Source organism: Clinocottus analis, unplaced genomic scaffold (assembly GCF_023055335.1).
Source record: "Clinocottus analis isolate CAN_PGR_092001 unplaced genomic scaffold, fCliAna1.0.p SCAF_6, whole genome shotgun sequence".
Lineage (NCBI taxonomy): Eukaryota > Metazoa > Chordata > Actinopteri > Perciformes > Cottidae > Clinocottus > Clinocottus analis.
In genome coordinates this window covers 8538439-8558447 of record NW_027176218.1, presented here as the reverse complement: position 1 = coordinate 8558447, position 20009 = coordinate 8538439, and positions in this window count along the sequence as shown.

Sequence of the window (20009 nt, the reverse complement as noted above, 5' to 3'; positions counted from 1 at the left end):
CATTCCTGGAAAATAATCTGTTTTTCTATTGCATATACACAAAAAATGCTACAGTGTAGTGAAAGGTGAAAACATCAATGTGTGTGTGTGTGTGTGTGTGTGTGTGTGTGTGTGTGTGTGTGTGTGTGTGTGTGTGTGTGTGTGTGTGTGTGTGTGTGTGTGTGTGTAGTGTATTTTTTAAATGAATCTCTAGTGATTATTAAACCCACTTTTGCCATTCCAAAACCACACACACCCACACACACACACACACACATACCCCCCCCCCCCCCCCCCTCCCACACACACACATACTCATTGATGCTTTCACCTTTCACTCCACTACAGCATTGAATGCATTATTGTAGGAGGATACTTTGTTACTCTTCTGCCCCTCGACACATACTCTCATTGTCTCTGAGTGACATTGGAAACAACACTGTTCAAGACATGTTTTATCAGTGGCAGGTTGAAGTGTGAGGCAGAGAAAGAAGAAAAGCTTCCTCGTGAAAGTAGGAATGCAACGTAATCCCCACAATGCCACACTGCTGCAATTACTCCAGCGCCTGGTGCCGGGCCAAGACAATGAGTTGACAGCTTGTGGTGTTGAGATGGAGAGCAGTTCAAGTCCCGTCACTCCTCTGTGTACTATGGGCCCGCAGGAGACCTATCCACACAGTAACTTAGTTTCTTAGCCCTCTACATTGCAGCATGCTGTGTCCAAAAATCCATCTGGAATTCAGATCAATTGGTTTTAAAAGATCATAACTCAATAAAACCTTGCCTTACATTGCTATGGTTTGTGCTCAGTGACAGAGAGAAATGTCACGTATGTCTGTGCTTCGTTTGAAGTGGGCATGGGCCCATGAATGTGTCAGTACATATTAAATGCTTCTCAAAATCATCTCTCTCTCTCCTTCTCTCTCTCTCTCTCTCTCTCTCTCTCTCTCTCTCTCTCTCTCTCTCTCTCTCTGTCTCTCTCTCTCTCTCTCTCTCTCTCTCTCTCTCTCTCTCTCTCTCTCTCTCTCTCTCTCTCTCTCTGTCTGTTCTTTCTGCTCACCTTGCCAACTGTAAGTTTTCACTCTCGCTTGGCAATTAACTGAACAGTCCTCCTCTGAAAAGAGACAGAAAAGAAAAGAGGTGAGATTAGCCAGGCTGGGGGGAGTGAAGGATGTGGGAAGGGAAGGGAGCTTGCTGCTGCCAGAGTGTCTGCCTCCCCAGGCCTTGTCCACTGCCGCCAAGGGCCGCCTGCCCTCCCGCCGCTGTTATCAGCTGGCTCAGCAGCGGCAAAGAAACAGCTAAACAAGGCACTGTTTATCTGAGCAGACTGTATTCACTGCACATCCCAGCTGCTGGGCTGCGGCACCACTCAAATCTGCTCGGCTCTGCAAAGAAAAGGCTGGCAGACCGGCTCCCAACAACAGTCTGCATGGAGGTGCCGGGGGTGCAGATCAATAGACGACATATCCCAGCTCTGTCCGACGCTGCAGAACCAACAGAGCCACCTCTCCACCCCACACCTCCCCCAAACCATCTCTTATCCACATTGAGTATGTATGTGTCTCTCGGACTCAGACATGTTGCGCGACATCTATCTGGTGGTGCATTGCTTAAGAATGAACTGAGTTTACACTCAATTAAAAATGTGCCGTATTCATTCTAACTAATTCAGCTGAATGTTGATGTTCATGGTCATCACATCATTGATCAGATAAACAGATGAGTTCATTAAATTAAAATTATTAATTAAAGTCAATCTTTCATTTGATTGGTGAACCATGATCTAGGATGGTAGTTTGCTTCGAAAATAGCGTAACATGGCCGAAGATGATTTTTTTTTTCAAACCTCATTTCGGAATTAAAACCATATAAAATTCTAAATTTCTGATCGATAACGTGCTACATAGGCTACCAAATCATTTCAGAATGTATTGTAGCATAAATAACTTAGAGTCAAAGAAATTCCTAATACAGTTAAGCAATTTATTTTGTAGATGCTCTGCCCGAACAAGTATCTCTGGCATAAATATAATTTGCCATTCTGTAACATATAAAAGTGTTTCTACCAGTAGCGGAGGTGCTGGCCTGAAGCTGGCCCAGCACCCAGTGTAACATCAGGTAAACTGGTGCACTCTGCAGACATACTGGAGTTCTAATCCTGATTTTTTAGAAACCATTAGTCTCACAGTACAGTGTCTAGGGCTGGCCCAGTGGGCTGGTCAGATATGCTGCATCTGTAAGCACTCTCTGAGAGTCTTCTCTCACACACAAACACACAAAACTGTCCCACTCTTATCTGTGGGCCGAGGAGTCCTGACTCCAGCCTGTGCAGACAGTGCTATCTAACTGGGCCGTGTCTCTATATACACAAGGAAATCACCCACTCCTCATGAAGAAATTAAATCTGTTTCCGACATCCTGGCCCTGAGCTAGGAAAAAAGAGAAAAACATATTTTGAGCTTGAGACTAGTCACACACAAGCTTTTGTTGAAAGTGCAAAAACAAAACACTTTGGGCTTTAAGTATTTCAAAGAATCTTTCTAATTTATCTGAGCATGTTCAAGACAATGTCTTTGTTGTGACGTATGGCGCCTTGGCCTCTGTCCCAGGTCATTTATCCATAAAGCATGATACGAGCAGTTGCATTTCCTTTAGACATTTCCACAGATGAGCTGGGTTGGCCTTTCAAAAAGATTGTTCATAGAGTAGCTCTTCAAGAGTGAGACGGTCAGACTGACACATAAGCACAGCAGACAGCATAGTGCTGGAGGCAAGATGTCAGGAGTCAGAGGTCACAGGGAAGTGAGGATGGCTGACCTCTCAACAGGGCAAACTGTGGTGTTGACTTAACGTTGCCCAGACTCTGACGTGGTTCTCGCCTACCCTTTTCGCTGACCTGTCCCAAGCACTCACCACAGGAAAGATCAGCCAGATTCCTTGCAATAGCCCGATGCGAGACCTGACACAGCGGGAGTTCTCCGACACTGATACCCCCAGGTTCTTCAGTGGCCGAATATGCTGACTTATCAACACCACTTGATGAAACACGTGTTTTGGATTCCTGGAGAGTGTTGGGTGTTTCCATGTCAGTCAGTCTCATCACTGCAGGAGGTGTCACAGATCTCACAGCTCCATTGCAATTAATTAAAAACTGTGGTTCATCATTTTGGGTATGATGGAGGAAAGAGACATTCTGTCCACTAGTTTCGCGGTGGTGTATTTATTTACAAATAACAAACAAACGTCTAACTTGAATATCAATCAGAACAGTCTGTAAAGTAAATATGTACTAAAAGTACAAGCTCATATATTTTCATGAAGCACTTAGTCAAACTCAGTAAACATATGGCAGGATGAGAACCAGCCACTTGATTCAATTTGGGATTTTCGTTGGTTAGTGTTTACAAAGCAGACAAAACAGTTTAAGAGCCTTGGTGCATGACAAATTGCTGATTATTCAAAAGATGACTCACATTAGTGGTTTTTATGGTAATGAATCATTCTGTCGATTAGTCCTATGCGTAGTATTAGGCCTGGGCCTGTTCCCTGCTTCAGATGTTACAGAGGCCCTTCACACACACGCTTCAATCAGACTCCAGCGAAGACAGGACGCCACAGTTGGTGACAGGATGGCTGAGCTGTCTGAAAACTGGACAAGATGCATCTATTATGTTGCCTGACTCATACCATTGAGAGAATATTTTGTGGGTTAATGTGCAGCTATCATCTTGTCTTTGGTATATTCTAGAAATGGATCATGCTGACTGTGTTTGCACGCAAGTTTGATGTTTGATGTGAGTTATGCTGCTCTACCTACTTCCATACACATATTTCAAAATATTAAAAAATAAAGATCCAAGGTGCATCAGATGTTCCACGTTAGGAATAATCACAACTGAGGGGTTAATGCAGTTTGGTTGATTTTTAAAGCGAAATTGCTGAAACACAGTCTGAATGTCGAAAGATAACTTTTAATAAACAAAACAACCTCAAATACCTGCGGACTTCGATCACAGGATTAGATTGCACTGCTGCTACATGGACACCATTAATCACATTAATACTGATTATCCAGTTGCCTCCAGCGATAGCATCATGAAACCACAGCTGCCTTGCATCCCACACAGGCTATTTCATCTTAAAACTTAATATAACTTCATCAAAGTCGGTCCTCGTACTTTGTGTCGGGCTGGTATCACTCAACATACTCAATGCTTAAGGATTAGCATTGCACCAGAGGAAAATATCTTCCAGAGACAAATTATTGTTTTTATGTTCTCATCACATCAACGTCATTTAAAAGCATGTGGATTATCAAATAAATCCGCGCTACTTTTTTCTAAATTCTGTTTTTGATGCTTCAAGCCCAAGATAATATAAGATTTGTATTCACATACAACCAGTCAGACAAATAAAAAAACAGATGTTCAGTTTCGTACATTCAATGTGAATTATCATGTAATAATTCATCAGCACTGTGATCTACAAATGTTGTCCTTTCCTCTGCCTTTTTGACTTCCCAGAAGTTTATTATTGACAGTGTGCTTAATCATTTCTCTCTGGATGTAGCCTGAGAGACACAGCGGGTGTCTCAGGATCCGGCTACACTGGTTTGGGAATCTCTCGGAGAAAAGGTGGTTCTAATTACAGATCTCTCCTTTCTCTTTCTCTGTTCATCTCTCTTGTTCTTCTTCTCTTATTCTGCCTATTTTGCTCTCTTTCTGTAGGATGTAGAGTCATCTCCCTCTCAAGAAGCCGAAGCTTTCCTTTGTCAGCTGTTGTGTTTTAAGTTTAGAAAACCACACGTCACCATTTTAAAGAGAAATAGACTCACAAAAAAGAAGTAAAGAGGATAAAGGTCTCTGCGGCACTCTGCTCCAAGTTACTCATGAAACAACATCTGCAGCCGCACACCAGGCCAATAATAATGTTGTGTTTAAGCGATTATTGCTGTTTTCACAAATGTCAATTTGAGATATGATGTACTGTTCTTAACTATGAGGGACGAATGTATGTTGTAAAAATAATCTGCTCTTATTTGCTGTTCTGCAGGATCAGCATTGTGTGGACCACCGAACATGATGAAGTCCCTCCAGGGGCATATAACCACACATGTCTGGCAGCTGTCATTGTATGATAAAAAGTTACATTCATACCAAACTAAACCGACAAACAAAGATGGATTAGTGGCTTCCAGGTTCTAGGGCCGGTTTAAAAGCTGTCCTTCATGGCGAATGATTGGAAAAATGCGTGGAAGAAGAAATCATAGTGGAAGCAGTGGAGGAGGAATAAAAGTAAGGGAGAGAGAGGTAAAGGGATTGTGGTGGAAGGATTGCCCTAGAGAGGAAAGAGAGGGGGAATGCAGGATTAGAGGCTAAGAGCAGTGTGGAGAAAGGGATCAGAGGCGGGGGGAGTGAAAAGAAAGAAAGAGACATAGTAGAGGGGAAGGCGTCTGTGCCCGCCAGCAGGCGATGGCTGTCAGTGGCAGGGCCTCTCTCCCAGCACTAGGGGCTCCAGGGCTGTGGCCGCATAATGAAGGCTTGTTTGAGTTCACATTCAAACATCACAGAGCGCGCCTGCAAAAACAGTGCCCCACGGGCTACTTTTATGAACCCGGCTAGGATTCCCGGCCTTCAAACCTTTACCAAAAGGGCTTCCTTGCTTCTCATCCAGGCACACACACTGTCTGTCGGGTACAAACTTTGTCATGTTGAACATGGAACCTACAGCAGTTTGGTTGTGGCCCTGATAGTGAAGGAGACCCTCGTACCGGCTGTGAGAAAATTAGAAAAGCTGTCTTCACAGGCAAAGTTAATTTAAGATGGGAGTGTCGCACAAGATACAGTTTTGTGAAATTACACTTTTGGCTGTTTCTATCTCATGCAGAAGCTCATCTGACTGCTCTGCTGTTTGTCTTTTCTCTCTCTACCTCTCTGTCATAACACACACAGGCCTGCTGAATGATGGCCCTGTGAGGTTCACTGGGGAGGATATTTGACTCAGGATTTTCCGATAATAGGATTTGAAGCATGCTTGCTACAGATAGTGGTTTTGTGGTGAAGGAAAGGAGTATGTGATCCTGCTTCTGTATGTAAATACAGAAGCCGTTTGTGACAACCAGATGCTTCTGGTTCTACTTTTATGAAAATAAGAGTAAACGATGTGTTTTGGGGAGAAACAGCGGTGATCTTTACTCTGTCACAAGTATTTGGGCTTGTATGAGAGAACCAGGGCTTTGTTTCTTTGACTTTTAATATTCATTTTGAATAATATGTCAGACACAGTAGAAAACACAACAAAAGAAATAGGAACTTTTTGTTAATTACTAACTTTGGAGTCGAGATGTAATGCCATTTGAAATGCAGCATGGGATAGAAGTCCCATAATTCTTTTCCCAGGGTTGCCTATTTGAAGAGCCCATCAGTCCTCTGGACTTGCACAAATCCCCTTAAAACCCCTGGAGTCACTGAGGGTGTATCAGGCCTCTGGATCTGCTGTGTGCAGGGCTGGGTGACGGGCTGTGGTCCGGAGCCAGCCAGGGGGAGAGGACAGCTACTGTGAGGGCGCCTGGAGAGCTGGGAGTCACTCAGCCACAGAAACCCTGTGTTTGTGTATGGAGCGCTGTGCTCTTATCTCCCGCCTGTACTGACGCCACACTCTTCCTGTTTCAAATCTTTACTGCTGATTTTCTCTTCATTTTTGACTCAGTCCCAGCCAGTCCCTGTTGTTTTTGGTGTTCTTGTTCTTTTCAATGGAGATTAGATAGAGCTGCTGTGGCGACAGAGGAGACAGAAGCGTTGCTGGTTTGAATGTACTTAACTGTGATAAGCAACAAACTGTTAACCTGTTTAAATGCTTTTAAACAATGCATTAATTGCAATTAAAAAGAGAAACCAACTACAAAACAATTTACAACACAGCAGTTTGCTGCTTTAGTTCAAAACATGCTGTACGATGCTAAAAATGCATATACATTATTGACATGAAATTGAATATTTGAAGCGGTTTTTACAGTTTAGCAAGACATACTGTGCATGAAATACCTAATTCATTTGAAATGAAAGCGGCATTTGATAAACTGGATCTCATTTGTTGTAGTTTTAGTGAACATTCCTGTTGTTTCAACTACCAGATTAATTGCTGCCCTGTGAATCTCCATTTTACACTGCTTTTTAACAGTCTGAGGGGCTTTACACATCTGAAGGATCAGTTTTTATAAAAGTCTATTTTGACTTATCTTTTGAAGTGAAAATAAAGTTCAATGAACATGAAACACATGTTACAGTTTTTCAAAACCGTGTATCTGCACAAAAGACCTCTGCAACATGTTCAGAAGAAAAGACTATTGCATTCTTACTCCCAACTTGTTACATATCAAGATTTGGTGAGTTGCCCTGAGCTTAAAACTATGATGTCATTGTCTTCAAAGAAAGTTAGGTTTAGACAAAAAAAAAATTGGACACATTTAAATTGTCTTTCGTGACTACAGAGTCACATTTTCAACGACTGACTTGACAAAAATAAGTCAAGGTTGACCTTCATTTTGACACAGAACACAAACAGTGGTCTCCTGGGTGAAATCCTATGTTTGTTTGACCCTTCCGACCTGCCTTTTAAAGATATTGACCACATTACACCATGTCACTGGGTGTCCAATATTGACATGGGTAGGTTAACATTGAAGGTAGTTAAGAAGCCCGATGCGTTGCATACAAAAGGGTGTATGTACCCTGTGTGTCGGGATCAGATGCGGAGCGGAACTGATGAAACTTGACAAGTATTTGACGAGAATGGAGCGAGAACAGCATGACTGTTGAGCAGATTGTTTTGAGTAACTTATACTCTGTAGATGTTGCCGTTGGATTCCTCTGTTTACTTCTAATGTTCAAAGATATAATGCTTGACGTGATTCAAAAAAGTTATCATATATATATGTATATATATATATATATATATATATATATATATATATATATGTATATATATATGTATATATATGTATATATATATATATATATATATATATATATATATATATATATATATATATATATATATATATATAAGATGTAACAGACGTTGGGTTTGTAGAAAATCAAAACAGGTTATATTACATAATTGCCGTTGAAAACAAGTGTAGTAACTGTGGGAGGTGTCGATCTTTCTTCTCCTGCTTTCCAAAATCAAATACAGCCATCTAAAATACATAAACACTGAAAGAGCTGCCTAACAGTCCCCTACTTGGTATTTGCAAGCGTCACCACCAGTCTTCCTCTCCGCTGTCTGGCCTGCCCAGCTGCCTGGATGGCCGATTTTGATGGCGCCAAGCACTCTGCAACTCTGCCGTAATCAGGAACAGCGAGGGGCAGTCTCTATCACAGAGAGTTTCTTTCCCTTTCCTTTGTTTTCCACAGATTTCCTTCCTCGTTTTCTTAGATATTCTCTCCCCACTGATGTAAGTCCAAACAGAGGCCTATTTAGAAAGTAAACAGATGAATGAGGGGAGGTTCTGGGCCTGGCGTCCATGGAGTCAGGCGCAGAGCGGAGACGTCTCGCTCCACCCGCCCTGTTCTGACACAGCCTGTAAATATACAGCATGACAAATGGCATGGCTCTGCGGCAGTCCCCCAACCAATCTCTGGCAAGCAGGCCTGATGCCGGAGAGACTAGCCGACAGGCCGTGTCTGATTCACTGTCACAAGAGACACATTGTTTATAGGACAGAGAGACACTGTAATACAAACACTAATACTCCTCGAGTGGGTGACACATTGGGAAAACCCTTGGTTTGTGGCTCCAGTGTTGCCCTCAAGGAGAACATTGCCATGAGAAGTTTGTTGCAGCTCCTCATTGAAACATGTTTTATACTGTCCCCAATCTTTTCCTGGCTCTCTCAAGATCTCTCCAGAGACCCTGCTCTGGTTACACTAGGCACAGCTTGCATGTTCATGTTTGGCTTCCACCAAATATGTGTCTGTTTGATTATGATTGGGATCTTGTATTTTCACCATAAGCACATTTACTTGCATGCCTCTCGCATCTTGGAATTATATTTTCTTTGGGAAAATCCCTCAGAGACCTCATAATAACAGTTTGGCTATTTTTCCTTTAAGTTTGTCTCACTTTTGGCAATAACCTTGGCGATCATGCCAAGCCAAGTTATGTGATAACTCTGAAAAACTAAGTGAAAGGCCATACATAGGGAAAGTATTGAGATGTTGAGGGATCTGAACTGTTTTGGACTCAAGGTTTAGAGAAAGGAATGTCTTTGAGGAGGAGGGGGAGGGAAATAGTGTGGAGGCCCCTTGGGGAGAAAGCCCTGTTTGACCTCTAAGGATAGACCTGCGAACTGAAATGGCCACCCTCTTTCCGGTTATGCTTTCTACCAGGATGTCCTTCCCTTCTCCAGGCCCACATCTACTGAAGGACCAAAGACGTGGGCCACATTGGGCCACCTATTGTAAGCACAGGCTTACTAGCTGAGGTCACACAGGGAGTCTGTGAGCGCCAGACTGGCAGGCGATCCACAGTTTCCTCCAAGATAGGAGATCAAGTAAATCAGAGTTAGGAGTTGTTGCCCTTTAAGAGTCCTAATGACCACTGCTCCTTTCCCCACAGCACACAGCTATGTCTGGTGTGGAGCATTATGAAGATGGTATTTTGTGCTATCATCCGTTTTTCATCGACTGGCTCTCCTTTCAGCAAACATGATATCATCCTAGTATCATGGCTAACTTAATGCAGCTAGTATTAGTGTTGTGTTATGTAGCATTAGCATATAGACTGGAGCTCCATTAGTCATGCTGTGGACTCATGCCCCACATGGATACTGTGTTACCTCTTAAGAGGATCCATTTTTCACTGGCTGCTGTGGGCTTTAAAGACAAGAGACAAACCAATTGATTTTAATTCGTTGGCAGTGCCAGGGGAGCCTGTTGGAATAGACACATAGAGATTCATCTCCCAAAGCACTAGTAATGACAAGACTGTAATGACAACTCGCTGATCGGACAGAGCTGCTGCTGCTGGGACACTAGGAAACTGCTTAATTCTGATCAAATTATATAGTATTATCCATATCCATAGATAAAATCTGCATGAAGCTGGAAGCAAACTAGAAACACCTTCTTCAAAAAGATATCACACATTTGATATCTGGAATTTGCAATCATCTCAGTGCAGATTTACATCTGACCAGCTTAAATAACGTGATCATGCTTTGATTATTTAACAAAGAAAAACAAACATATTTCAGGTTGAGGCAAGACACTAGACTAGTATGAAAGTTGTCGGGGAATTAATCCAATCTCTCAATTATCCACCCAAGATATCTGAGCACATCACAATAAACCACTATCAGTGATGGCGCCATGATCTTAACAGGCTGTAAAGAAAAGACCTTTACTTTGAATCTTGAAAAACTGTCTTGGGCTCTAAAATCGGGGGTAACGTACTTTGTTGTGTGGATTTCACCAAATGAGACAGAGTTTGAATAGGATTATTTTACCTCAGCAGAGGACTCAATTTAGAGCAATAAATTCCATCTGTTTCGTCACAGCATTTACTGCATGTTTCTTGCAATAATACTATACTTGTTATTAATTTGCCCTGGGACGTAGAATCCCTTATCTGTAATGTGTAACTGTCCCGCAGGTACGTCAGGAATTTTCAAACCGGCTGTTTGAGTTTTCAACAATGTGTTCATTCCCAAGCGAAAGGAATCACAAGGATCCTTCATTAGCTTCCTCTGACACTGCCTCGCTCTGAGGTCTGCACAGGTCCAGCTAAGATGCACTGGAGCTGTCTTGTTTTCTGTCCATGATTCAATGCCTCCTGGCCTCCTCTATTATTGATTTACTTCATGAGGCCCGGCTGCGGAAGTGTAGCATCAGAGACGGTAATTACCTTTCCTGTGTAGGGCCAAGCAAGTGACTCTTACAAGTGACTCTTCAGTGAAGAACCACAGCCAGTGCCTGGAAAGAAGGGAAAGTGTGCCCTTTGTGCACAAATCAATCATCATTGGGGAAAGACAGGCTTAAAGCCGAAGAGAGATAGTGCAGGCTACATAGTGAAAACAGGCTGCCGTCTCAACTTTACATAGTCTGTTTAAACCAGCTCACTGAATTATTTGAGCTACATGTGGAAAATGGTGTGCAGGCATGGAACTGTCTGAAGGTGTTTGCCCCGTAAGGCTGCAGACGTTGTCTGTGTCTTAGGTCACCAGCCAGGTCTGGGAGCTACATAGTGTGTGTCTCCTCTGGCCACAGCAAAGAAACAGAGCAGGTCTTACACTGTTATTGATAGTGGATTGGCCATAATCATTATCAGCTCTGTGGTACTGAGTGGCTCCCACTCTGTACAGGCGGCTCCATGTCTGACCTGTCTGTGGTGTGGCAATGTTCTGCTCAATGGGAGAACTAAATGCTGAGGGTTAGGGTCACTCAGTGTCTGCCGCCTCCCTTAAATTTGAATACCATTAACAGCAATGGCTCTGATGACATGTTCTTCCTGAACTGGCCTTGCCTGCGCTCCTTTGCTTTTGCTAGAGGTGCATGTGGCCCCTGTTCTTCAGGCCCTTGTCTATTTTGGGAGGTCATTTGGAGCCGGACACTCTGTCGCCCCAACGCAGCCTGTCTCCTGATACTGCTATCAACTGCCGGCTTTTAACAGGGAGCCACGGCAATTTACTAGAGTGACGCCAAGCGAGGCTGTTATCAGGACCCCAACACCAGATTAGCTGGTGGGTCTTCTAATGAGCATCCTTGAACAGGGAAATGGAGGGAGGAGATGGGGGGACTCAGAGCACAATAATAACACTATTATTCATGGTCCCGACAGAACAGGAAATACTCAGCAAAATGCTCCATCTAATTTATTTGTTAAGTTCAGAGCCTTAGGGATTTAAAAAAGCCATTTAAAGAAGACCGTTTTTTTCTTTGCTGCCTGTGTAGAATATTTTTTACAGTTTTGGCGAACATTTCCTTACTTTTAATACAACTAATATTTCTTCCTTTAGTGTTTTTTTCCGACCTACCTTGAGAAATAATCCTGAGTTGCGGCTTTGTTTGAATGCGTCCACAGCCAAAGTGGATAAATACAAATGCTAGTTCAGAGACATAATCTCAAACTACAAGAATGTTCCATTTACTTTAGAAACAATCTGACAAAATTAAATAAATGGAAAAGCTATTAATGCTTGAGCAAAAGTCACAGAGTATTAAATCCTCAGCATTGGAGAAGATGTGTTTTCCATTTTTGAGAGGAGCCACTGTTGAGCTGGAGCAAAAGCGAGGCCAAAAACTGTGTTCAAAATAACCTTCAAACTGATATAAAGAAAGGCAGGTCTGAGGATGGGAAATAGTAAAACTCTTCCACATCGGAACTCTCCCACCTCTTCTTTTGGGTTCGCTGAGTTTGACAAGTAGATCTGGAGTGAATGACTCAACTCGCAAAACTAGTTTCTGCCGTTGAGTGTGGCGACTGAGTTTTAAACTGGACTCTGTGGCCTGCCCAACCCTAGTCTCCGTAAATTAAGTTAAAAAATCATAAAACATGTCTGTGCAGGGGTGATGTCATACTTGGCAAAGGGTTTCACTGTGGATTTTAGGAGGCTTTGATTTACTAGCATTTGGGAAACCTTAAAAAGTATAGTTGTTCACACTAAGTGCCTGTGCTCTCCGTAGTGTTTCTCCAGCCCCCTCCGGATCTCATGCAATAAACTGCCACTGTTTACGTTTAAAGAGGATTGAAGTTTGTTGTTCTCAAAACACCATGCTTCCTTTTGTCAAGCTTAAACATGCATGGAAATATTGAGCGTATGAATATAAATTTTCTCGAGCCTTTGCATGTGAATGTGTCAATGTGGGTGTGTGATATCTTCCTGAAGTGTGAAAATCTGCTAGCTGCTAGTTTGCTTTGGCTCGCAAGCGCCTTTCTTGGAACAGTATTTTCATTTTTACTCTGCTCTATGGAGAGCCATGTGCAGGCCAACATGAAATTTATGAATGCATTAGGCACATTTAGACAGCTCAAAGGAACTGAGTGCAAGTATGCAGCTAATTATAATTTTGTGGTAGTTATGCTTTTATAATTGTAGTCAGCTCTTCTTTACTCTAGGCAAATTGCAGCAGCATATAAAAAATACATAACATCAGCTATGGTTTAATACATTTTAATGTGTGCACCGTTAAGTGGAGGCTTGATGGAGGCTGCTTACAACAGGAAAGTCCCCTTTGGATAGGTCGGACCCCTGGGGCAAGATGGCGCCCACACATGAGAACCTGTGGCACCACTTGGATATGACAGCCAGTGATTATGTTGCATGTTGACATAAAAGCATCCAACCAAATGGAGATTTTCCAAAACAATAAGAAGGGTGGGGGTTGTATTGGATCGAGACAGGGTGTGGCTCCCACCACAGGGCTTATTACCTTTGCTCTTACGCACACCTATTTGACAGCATGGAGGAATGTGATGGTGATTACGATGAAATCACACTGTGGAGACAATGAAATGAAATGTGTTATAAGTGTATAAAATGCAGTCTGACTCCATCATTAAAAAAATACTCCTCAGTTCCAAAGCTCTGCTGACGTTCCCTTTTTAAGGAAGCCAAGTCAACGGTTGTGTGTGTGTGTGTGTGTGTGTGTGTGTGTGTGTGTGTGTGTGTGTGTGTGTGTGTGTGTGTGTGGGAGGGAGGGGGGTGAGGGGCGGACTATGGACAGGATTGTGTGCTGATCATGTTATGCTCATGTGGCTGATCGTGACTCCATCCCCAGACTTTAATCTAAGTTTGTGTTTGTAGTCTTTGAGGTGTGGATTAGTGGGAGTGTTGAGTCAGGCCCAGGCGATGGCCCAGGAGGTCAGCCCGGAGAGAGGCCCACGTAAGCAGGCTCCAGTGCTGCTGAATGGGCCGATAATGGCCTGGATCAGAAGGAATGTGTTCATGGAGCCTTGCTACTGACAGCCGGCCCCTGGGGACACAAATTACTCTGACTGATACAAAAAGAAGATGACAAAAACACTGCCTCAGGCTCTGTCTCCCCGGACTCCTTGTCTCCAACACAGCTAAATGAACGAAATTGCCTCCAATTAAAGATTTAACTATGCTTCTTTCCCCTCGGCTCTTACTTTTTCTCTCCCTCAACTTCCAAGATACGAAACACTTTCCACTCTTGAGCAAAAAACAAACAATAGGTAAGCTTTGTAATGTTTACACAAGTATTACTGGAATAGATGTGGTATGCAACTGTTATATCACAGTTTTTGTGCAAATAATGGTTATACAACTTGAATAATTATATGAGCTATGAAATTGATTATTGTGTTCTAGAGAAATGCAATAAACTTTACAGAAATGTTGTATACTACTTCTTGAAGTGGCTTAAGATGTAAAATTATCATATACGTAATGTATCGTGAAAGCAAAGTTTAGCTGAACTGCATCTCTCTTAAGTGCTCTTACCTTTTCAAACTGCCACTAATTCATAGTTTGAGCAATTTGGACAATTTTAATTTTAATCACATTTCAATCTGAGCAAATTGTCTGTGGTGTGGAGCATGTTCTCGTTTATAACCAGTTCCCTTAACCAAATGGAGCAGATGCACAGCTTCCATCACAGGTTAATGCTTGAATTGACACGGTTGACTATTTGACATCAGTTTTTTTTTTATTGTAACTGCAACGTCACAATTGATAAGATATTTCAATTGTCAGATTTATTTTTAGATCACATACTTGTGTATCAGACATTAAGTAACAACGCTAATGAGATTTCACTAATAATGAAATGCTACACAGAGCTAGTTTGTTATTGATGTTTTCTCTGTCTGACCTGAGATTTATACTGGAATAGTAAATACAATATATATACATTTCTGGATTTGTAAGTGCAACGGTTTGTTTATTTTATCCCTCCGCCATGTTTAATGAGAGTGCTCGTCCACTTCGTCTGAGCTGGGCTGGCGTGACCAGTGCATTATTACCCAGGGGTCTCCAGGGGTGCATGGGCCTGGACCTTCACAGGCAGAGGGGCAGGCCAGGGGACAGGCCTGTGTGAACAGCTGTGCCCTGTTTTAGATCTGCGTACTCAGTTACCTCTTACTCTTTGAAGAAGTCTTTCCTTCCACACTTTCACACATGCAGCACACATTAGTAGAGTAGAGCTCGGATAGGACTCAAGGATGAAAAGTTCACATGCCTAAACTTTGATTTCTCAATTTGAAAAAGAGCCAGATGGTTTTTGGTGGCTTTTTCAATTGCACTTTCACAAATGAAGGATTTTCAAAGGTTTCTAAAAAAAAGAGCTCTATACAATCATTAGTGTCTGAACAACTTCTTCAAAAATGTGTCTCTTCACTGCAACTGGAAAAAAAAATTGTGAATCCATATGGCAAGCAATCGTTTAATTTAAAACCATAAAGTTCTTTGTGGAACGACAAATTGTTCTATGTATAAACCATAGTGGTTTTCATTGCACTGTAGCACTGGAGCACATGGTCATCATGTGGTGCAAAAGATCCTGCATTCATTCTGAGCTGCCACAGCAACATATCACATCATAGATAGCCGCAATCCTATTTTAAGCAATGGTTGGCTTCAGTTATGGTTGTTTTTTTCATATTGTTCGGGGCAGGTTCACTTTCATTTGATAGAGGACAGTGAAGAAAGGTTATGTGGCATGATGCGCTGTAACCACTGGGCTCGCAAGGTATTCCAGCAGCTCTGTTTTATTAAGTGACATAAATTGCATAAAGAACATCAATTCTGTCTGAAGACCACACAATGTTTACATGTTGGAACTTCTGACAGCCCATCTTGATGCTGACATAGTTCTGTGTATTTAATTGATTCAGCAATTACCGTAAGTGGTGTCTGTTTTGTGTGATTAATGATTCAGCGAAGTTTTTACTTTTGCAATTTCAAACAACAAATATTTGATGTCCATAAATTCTCAAGCTGCACCAACACTAGAGGAAGAGGGAACATTTTGTTTTACAACAGACTATTATCATTGTCAATCAGGAGAGGTGCGACACAACAAGCCATAACACACTGATCAGCATGTCTCAACAAGTATTTCGAGCATCTCCATCTGCCCTACCAGACTTAAACAGATTTACACAATTTATTTGGCAAGTTTATTTGTATAGCACATTTCAACAAAGCATATCAAAGTGCTTCACATAAAACCATAAAAATCTAATATAATCTCAACATATTTAAAAAACAATTAAGAACATTTATTAATCATTAAAAACAATCAATAAAATGAAGGTGTAGTTATAGTATAATGACCAATAATACATTTGGTTGTTAAAAGGGAAGTCAACAGATAGTTATAAAACGATTTGGATGTACTTTTCCATAAAAACTGATAAAAGAACAAAAAACCTGCTCGATTTCCATTTTTTATTGCATGTCATCGATTCTTTTGCAATGAGCAGTAGCAAAACTTTTTTTTTGTTAGATCACTAACATTATAAAGTAGCCATTTGTGCAGGACCCTGTTATAACAGCAGCCTAAATGCCTCCAAATGTACTAAGTGTATCCTTTATTATTTTAAAGTTTGTAGTTTGTTGTACATGGGGTCCTGATGTTTATGTTTAATTTGATACCTAACATGTTTTTTTTTAACATGTGTTTTTCTTGATTTGTACATTTTGACTCAAAGAGTCACAATGTACACAATTGGGCTCAAAGAGTTTTAAGCTAAACCGCATGGAGATGTAAACTCCTCCTCTTCCTGAATGATATTGTGTCGATGATTTACACCTGTAGATAATCTCATCCGGTGCTGAACCTCACACAAATACAGGCTAAAGCAGGATACATCAAATTAAGATATCACGATGAAAGTGTAAATTTTCTTGTGATTTTCACAAATCTGCCCAGTTTTTGCTGGTGTTCCTATGTAAAGCAATATGTGTAACAAGGTTGTATTGAGAAATTAATACATTATAGAAAGTGTGGATGGTGTGTGTGAAAGGTTTTGAAGGGCTTCATACATTCTGTTTTTAACCATTTCACTTTTAAGAGTCACTTTGACAATTTGTCAACCAGTTCGGAGAGGTTCTATAGTCAACTCACTGTAAGAATGACCGAGTCGAGACCCTCTGACAGCGTCACTGATGTAACTTGTGCTGCACCAGATTCAACGCATCTAATATGTCTGCATGCTCCTGATGCTTTCAGACATTTGGCTCACGTGAATCAGATCCAGCAGTGGGAATAGCAGAGTAGAGCAACTCCTCGACTTGTGAGCCGGCTGCGTTTTCCTTTGACTAAATTGAGAATTGCATGGCAATGATATAAATGAAGCGGTGCTCTGTAATAACAGTTTTCTTTTCCTTGTCTGACATGTGATTGAGCTACAAAGGGGAATGCGTTTGCAACAGGTGCTTCTAACACAGTGCAGGCATGAGGGCCTCCATGTCCACCCTCAGTAACCTCCCTCTGCCCCAAAGCCTGAAGGCTGCCAGGGAAACCTGATTCCATTTCAGACACTGGCACACTTTACTGCTGCAGAGGCTCCACCGGTGCAACCCTGAAAGCTTCAGAGATGTCCTAAAGTGTGTGTGTGTGTGTTTCAGGACATCCGATACGATTCACATTTCATAGTTTTAAGCTTATTGGTTACATGTTAAATCCTGAAACAAACAATACACATGTTGTTTTTTTTTAAATTTTCAATATTTCCATGGCTCACGTTTGAACTCTTTGGGTAACACATTCAATGACAAGTTGTAGCAGTTCAAGTTTAATATTTAGCACTTTAACGGGTGTGTCGTTTTAAAATTGCTTAAAAGAATTTAAGAAATTAACTGTCTGAACTAGACATGTCATACGAGTAATAGTTAGAGTCTTGTGGAGGTGGAACAATAACTTTGGCACTTTACCAACAATTCAATAATTGTATTTCATTCATGACAATACTGGGTGTGATCTCTCTTTCTTTTTTTTTTACCGGTGGGCAAGGCTTCAAGGTTGTTTTTAGCCAATCGGGAGTGCATACTCGTGAACTATTACTTCTTGGATCATGTTAATACATACTGGGGCTTGGCTTTGTATCACTGATTACAAATCCAGAATATTTGAACTTTTACAAGGCCAAATTAAATTAAGCCGTTGACACTATTGTCCAATATGTGTAATGACAATAGGTAAGATTGTGACTGATATAAACACAAACAAAAATACCAATAGCATTGAGTTGATGTTTGCTGACAATAGAGTCTGTTGTTTACCGTTTACCCTGATGGAAGAAGAAACAGGAGATAAGGTGCAGACAGACTTGTAGAGACGTCAGTGAGGAAGAATTCATTTGTTGTGTCTCAAGTCTACACGAAGACTGCGCTGAAAGTGTAAAGGGCAAGAATTGTCATTTCAATATTTTTTTTACCCAAAGCGGCTCTTATAGCTAGGAACAATACAAAAAATGTTTTTGGGTACTGTGCTGTTCCCTTTATGTCACATCATTACCATCAACTTCCCAAAGGCCTCGTCGAGATCTTCTCCTCCTTGAATACACACTTATAGTTCTGACAAACGTTTTTTCTCTTTTCAACTACCTTCATGCTCCATGGCACGAAACAGCCTTGCAGAACAAAAGTTGATGATTAAAAACTAAACGATCAGGTCAACCTGTATGTTACACGGAGCCGCAGCATTTTATTTTATTTATTTATTTTCACAGTAGATAAAAACAATCTTTCCTGGTTATTTCTATAATTCATGGTCTATTAAACAATGACTGTGTGATCCAAATATGGCAACACAATTTTGCATTATAGCTGCTGAGTGCATATTTCCACTAGTATAAATAATGATTGCACAATTTTGGAGAACATTAATCTATATTTTTTCCCAATTTGAAGTTCCCTCAGCACTGTAGTCCTTGTCACCAGTGCTTTGTTACTTGGAGAGGATGAACTTACAGGTACGGTGGTCAGCACCTTCTGCGTTTGCATGTTCTCGACTGCGGGTTTTCTCCAGGTTCTCCAGCTTCCTCGCACCGTCCAAAGACATGTAAGTTAGGTTAATTGTTGACTCTAAATAGCCTATAGTTTAAGTGTGGTTGTATAAGTGTGGTTGTATGTCTCTGTCTCAGCCCTGTGATTGTGGGTGTACCCTGCCTCTCTGCGGATCGTCTGCAGCCCTCCATGACCCTGTAAAGGATAAGCAATTACAGATGATGTATACCAGTAGTGTCAAACAAAAATACACAGTAGGCTAGACTGGTTCAATGTTTATTGCAAAACTTATTTAAATTAACGTATTGCACATATTGAACCTTTAACTAACAAAGCTTAAGTTATTGTCTTTTTGCTTTTGTGAACATAGCCTGCTGTGACACGAGACTTCTTCTCAACTCTTCTACCTTCTGACGCCTCCGTTTCATGTCCAGATGCTTGTACCCGTCATGATGTTTCACTTCATCGTGTCTTCTTACGTTATGTTCTTTCATTGCAGCCCCATTGTCTCTGCACACAAGACAAACAGGTTTGCCCTTTATATCTCCAAACGTATACTCTGCCGCCCACTTGCCTTGAAAACCTTGGTTTTCAAAGTCCACCTTTTGTTTAGCCATTTTTTGGGGAGTGGGATAGCTGAAAGATGGCCACACGTGACTCCATGAAGCTGCTGATGAGAGAGTAGTGCAAGGGCTCACGCTTGCAGGCCCTCACGTGGCAACACCCTGGCAGTGCATTGTGGGATTTGTAGTATTAGTGGTGTGTGCAATATTTCGGCGGGCTAGCTTTAATAGTATTTAGATATTATCCTGCGGGCCAAAGATAATTCCACCGCGGGCCAGATGTTGAAGTTCTCAGTCGTCCCAAACTGATCAATTAATCGAGCCGATATCAACAAATGTGCCAAATATATGTGTGAGATATTTGGGAAGTAGTGTCTCTTGTATTTCCAGAAAAAAATGAATGAAGTGATCCTCATCAAAAGAGTTTGTTTTTCTTTATGTAAATAAAAGAAATAAAAAAATAAGAACATCAGCCGATCAGATATTTCAAACTC